The following is a 5,758-nucleotide window of genomic DNA, read 5'->3' on the forward strand; positions in this document are numbered from 1 at the left end:
TTGTCTAATAATATTTTCTAATTCATAGGTATTTTATCAAACAAATTATTACACATTACATTATTTTGCAAAATTCAAGATTCAAGATTTCAACTTAATAGTTCACATTTCATTGATTCAAAATGTTGTTAATTTCATATATCCTTTCACCAAGTAAGTAAGTATTTCATTTCCTATTATTTCAATTTCATTTAAGTTACGTTTATTGTATGGCGCGGAATATATTTTGTATTAGTTTCCCATAAATTTTCACATTAGCCATGTTTTCTATGTATGTATGTATTTGCAAGCACATGCATATAAAATAAAAGTCAATATACATAGATGCATATTTTATTTACAATAGACATAACAATTTGCATATTGTTTGAATTTTTGCATTTTATATTCCAACTCCCTTGTGCTCTATGGCTTTAAACGATGCTTCGTGTATTGTTTTCCCAACCCAACAACCAACCAACCAACCGTCAATACAATATGTTCAAGTTTAATACAAACCACGCATTGCACAACAGTACCAAATACCCCAACCACACCATCCATACTCAGCCACAAATCACTTTCATGTCATTGTTCCTTGCAATAATACCGTTCAAGTTCTCTTTTGTTTAGTATCGCTTTTTTCTCTCCCAGTATTTTACAAAATAATGGCCTTCAGTTTTTATATATATTCTCGTTTTAATTCGCGTTTAAAACACAAGTACTCGTACATGGCATAATCAAGTATTAAAATGTATTTTTGCTCTTGTTAATTCTGCAAACTTTGCAAATCTCTTTTCTAGAATGTACTATGTTAAGTGTATACAGTTTTCCTTCTTCCTGGTGTATCTATTGCGTTTGTTTCCTGCTTGGATGTTTATATTAATACCTACTACATACAACATATTTTTCTATTTATTCAATGTTTGCCTAAAATTTATCGTTTATTATTATTTTTTAAACTCGTACATGCATTATTTTAAGGCTATAACATCATTTTTATTGCGTTTTTTTACATTTACCCAGATCTTTAGAATAATTGTCTTTTTACGGTTTTATTTCCATATTTTGTTTAATTTATACTACAGTTTATAGGTGAAAAAATATTAAAATTTTTCTCTTATGTCAGTTATATTTATTACTAACAAAATAACGGGTTATATTGTGTAAGCAAAATTGTTAAAATACAACAAAATATACAAATTTAATGTAACTGTCAATATTTAAAATATTTTTCTTAAAGCGGGAATTTGAAACTTTTCATGTACGTTTTAATTAATTTAAAAGATTCAATAAATACTATTTGAATAAAGAAAAGGTTCCTTTAAGTGATTTTTTCTGGCGTCTTACTCTTTCAGTAACATTTGTATATAATTTCAAGTTTCCCGATTCATTGGTGTTGATAAATTTAAAAGTATCATTCGAATAATGAAAAGATACGTTATAAATTTAGGATAATGAACTTCTTATTACAGAAAATTTTAAGATTTAAATAGAAGAAAATAGTATTGTAAAAGTATACTGATTTTCATGTTTCTTCTAATAGTAATTTCTAATAATGTATTATTTTAGAAAATTCAGAAATTACTATTAGAAGAAACAAAAAAGTGTGGTTTCTAATAATGTCAATTCCACCAATGAATGATTGGATTATTCTTTTGAATGCGAAACTCCGCATGTAGTATAAAACTAATGAATCGCCACTGCTTAAGCCTTTTACAAAATTGCCTTAGTAGTGAGTGATCAAATAGTGTCATTATTTTGCTCTATGTTTATTTAAGGTATTTACAGACGGCAATACTGAGTATTAACACCTTTCAAATTTAAAATGTTATTGAAATCATTCGGTATGTCAAGAAATCGTTTCGAAAATACATTTATTTGGTCAATTCACAAGGTCTCTTATCATGTCATATTGTCATAATGTCCTAATATTTTACAATGGTTTTTATTGTTTTTCAAGTAAAAAGTGTCCTAAAATAATAGTACTCTGTATGCTATGTTTATTGTGTTATCGTAACCAACTAATAGATACCTTCGCCGAATGCCTAAGTATCGTTTAAGCCGAGCTGCCGAGTCGAGATATATTAAGACATTATGACAATATGACTAATAAGAGACCTTGTGAATTGACCAATTGTTTACACGATAGCATTACAAATATTTTATTTCTTTGTTGATTGCTATTTTTCTGCAAACTTTATTTTTATTTTATATTTTCTTGACATTCTTGTTTGCTTTATTTGTATTTATAAATAAATACTTATCCGATACATATGAAAATAAAAAGTGATTTGTTTTAAACAAATTTTGAATACCGACCATCCGTTTTTTTTTTTTTGAAAATCTAATACAAATTTTGTTTAGACGATGAAATTGTATTATGATACTTGAGTTTTTTGATAAATATTAATACTCAATATTGTCGTCTATAAATACTTTTACAGCAATCCACTGATTATTGCTATGTAAATAATTTCATTCTATTTTTCTACCAAAAAAAATTAAAATAATTACTTCATCTCATACGAAACTCTCAGCGAACAAATTTCCCTGAACTTTGAGTGTTTTTAAGAATAATAATTCCTGCAATTGTTTCAAAATTATTTAAAACAAATATTTTCGAAAAAAATCAGCTCAGGGGACACCCGGGTTTGAACCGGGGACCTCTCGATCTGCAGTCGAATGCTCTACCACTGAGCTATATCCCCATATTCTACTTGATGACTATACATTAATTTATACCCAATTGTTTGTTGACACACACATGATCATATTCATTACGTTCTAGCAGCAGTAACAAAAATACACAGTATGGTTTTGATTTAATTCTAAACAGAGGTACAAATGTGTGCATTCTTTTAGTTAAAGGGGGGTCAGACGGCATGTATTGCTTGTGTTTTGTGCCATGTATTGGGACATTTTTCCATATGTAAACATATACATACCGTGTGATCCATATGAAACTTTATGTATGTAAAATACATGTGTATTACTCGTGACATTTTTGGCAATTAGAGCATGTTCTATTTTCGTGTGTATAACAGAGTTGTATTTTGAAATACAACACTGTGTGAGTGCAAAATAAAAAAAACAAAACAAAAAAGAGTAAAGAAAAATCATAACAAAATTAATTTCATTGCATTAAACATATATATTGTGATTTAAAAATGGTTTAAATAAATATATTGTTAAAAACAACAAACATATAAACTAATAGAGGTTATGTCACATTACATATGTACGTTTGAACGTGGAAATTATGAATCATATGTATAACGTGAATTTTGACATACACATGGAATTCCATATGTATCGAATACATGTCCCAATACACAAGCAATACATGCCGTCTGACCCCCCTATTAGTGAAAAATATAAAAATAACCACCCCTATAACATGTAAAATTTATGTTCCCATGAAATATCCATTTCCGTCGAAGGGAAAATTGCTAAAGTGATATTCCCATGAACTTTTCATTCACAATAGTTCATTTTGAACAGCAAAATTCACATTTAAAAATTTCACAACATGGGTATTTTTTCATGTGAACAATGTCGATGAACTAAAAATGGAAAAGGTAACATATTTCATGTCAAATATTGTTTCGCGATAGGGGTCCTATTGTAACTTGATCTTTTAAACATTCTTTTTTGGAATCGGAGATACCAATCTATATACATATGGGGCATTTCATGTCAAGTGAACCAACTTTTGAAATCGATGTCTTCCGATCGGGATGAAATTTGCACCAAGGTTAGCTCTATTGGATAGTAACTCAGACACAATTTTTCAACAACATCGGTCGAGAACTCTCTGAGTTATAGGGGGTAAAATTTTGACAATTTGGTCTTTTTTTGGGGTTTTTTCTTATCCATGTAACTTATTACCTATTGTTCTTAGCAAAATGTGTCCCAAATAGTATAGATAGCTATTTCTTCGATCTTTCGAAAAAAAATATTTAAAAAAAAAAATAAAAAATTTTTAATCTTTTTTTTCCGAAATCAAAAACTTTTTTGACTTTTTTTTAAAATTTTTTCTCTTTTTTTTTTTTTTTTTTTTTTTCTTAAAATAAAGTTTAGATATTTTCCTTGAACACCTACTTGGTCGCTTAGTGGGATGCGAGTGGGATATCTATCAAAATAAATATTTTGTAACTCAAAACATAAAATTTTTGACTTTTTTTGCAAAATCAAAAACTTTGTTGACTTTTTTTTTTTCAAAATGGACCCTTTTTTAATCTTTTTTTTTAGGTCAAACAAAAGCTTAGATATTATCCTTGAAGACCCTTTTGGTCGCTTAGTGGGATGCGAGTGGGATATCTATCAAAATAAATATTTTGTAACGCAAGACATACAATTTTTTAATTTTTTTTTGCAAAATCAAAATTTTTTTCCAATATGGGCCCTTTTTTAATTTTTTTTTTTGCTCAAAAGAAAGCCTAGGTCCATTCCTTTAAGATATTTTTAGTCCCTTAGTGGGATGCGAGTGGGATATCTATCAAAATAAATATTTTGTAACAATTTTTTAATTTTTTTTTGCAAAATCGAAATTTTTTTCCAATATGGGACTTTTTTTTAAAAATTTTTTTTTGCTCAAAAGAAAGCTTAGGTCTTTTCCTTTAAGACCTATTTTGTCACTTAGGAAGATGTGAGTAGGATATCTATTAAAATAAAAATGTTGTAACTCAAGACATTCAATTATTGACTTTTTTTTTGCAAATTCGAATTTTTTTTCAAAATGGGCCCTTTTTTAAAAATTTTTTTTAGTCAAAAGAAAGCTTAGGTCCATTCCTTTAAGATATTTTAGGTCCCTTAGTGGGATACGAGTGGGATATCTATCAAAATAAATATTTTGTAACTCAAGATATACAATTTTTGATTTTTTGGCAAAATCAAAAACTTTTTTGACTTTTTTTTAAAATGGGCCCTTTTTGTAATTTTTTTTTTTTGCTATAAAGAAAGCTTAGGCCTATTCCTTTAAGATGGTTTTGATCGCTTAGTGGGATGCGAGTGGGATATATATCAAAATAAATGTTTTGTAACTCAAGACATACAATTTTTGTGTTAAAACATTTATTTTGATAGATATCCCACTCGCATCCCACTAAGGGACTAAAAATATCTTAAAGGAATGGACCTAGGCTTTCTTTTGAGCAAAAAAAAAAAATTAAAAAAGGGCCCATATTGGAAAAAAATTTTGATTTTGCAAAAAAAAATTAAAAAATTGTATGTCTTGCGTTACAAAATATTTATTTTGATAGATATCCCACTCGCATCCCACTAAGGGACTAAAAATATCTTAAAGGAATGGACCTAAGCTTTCTTTTGACTACAAAAAAAATTTTAAAAAAAGGGCCCATTTGGAAAAAAAATCGTATTTGCAAAAAAAAAGTCAAAAATTGTAAGTCTTGAGTTAAAAAATATTTATTTTGATAGATATCCCACTCGCATCCCACTAAGCGACCAAAAGGGTCTTCAAGGATAATATCTAAGCTTTTGTTTGACCTAAAAAAAAAGATTAAAAAAGGGTCCATTTTGAAAAAAAAAAGTCAACAAAGTTTTTGATTTTGCAAAAAAAGTCAAAAATTTTATGTTTTGAGTTACAAAATATTTATTTTGATAGATATCCCACTCGCATCCCACTAAGCGACCAAGTAGGTGTTCAAGGAAAATATCTAAACTTTATTTTAAGAAAAAAAAAAAAAAAAAAAAAAGAGAAAAAATTTTAAAAAAAAGTCAAAAAAGTTTTTGATTTCGGAAAAAAAATATTAAAAAT

The 5,758-nt window shown here is 27.8% G+C and overlaps 1 non-coding gene across 1 annotated transcript; it reads right to left on the reverse strand.

The window, feature by feature from the left end:
- Positions 1–2,618: 2,618 nt before the first annotated feature.
- TRNAC-GCA (transfer RNA cysteine (anticodon GCA)) lies at positions 2,619–2,690 on the reverse strand. Its single transcript has one exon. It is a non-coding gene; the product is annotated as a tRNA-Cys (tRNA).
- Positions 2,691–5,758: the final 3,068 nt, after the last annotated feature.

This window comes from Calliphora vicina, chromosome 1, assembly GCF_958450345.1.
Source record: "Calliphora vicina chromosome 1, idCalVici1.1, whole genome shotgun sequence".
In the NCBI taxonomy this organism is placed as follows: domain Eukaryota; kingdom Metazoa; phylum Arthropoda; class Insecta; order Diptera; family Calliphoridae; genus Calliphora; species Calliphora vicina.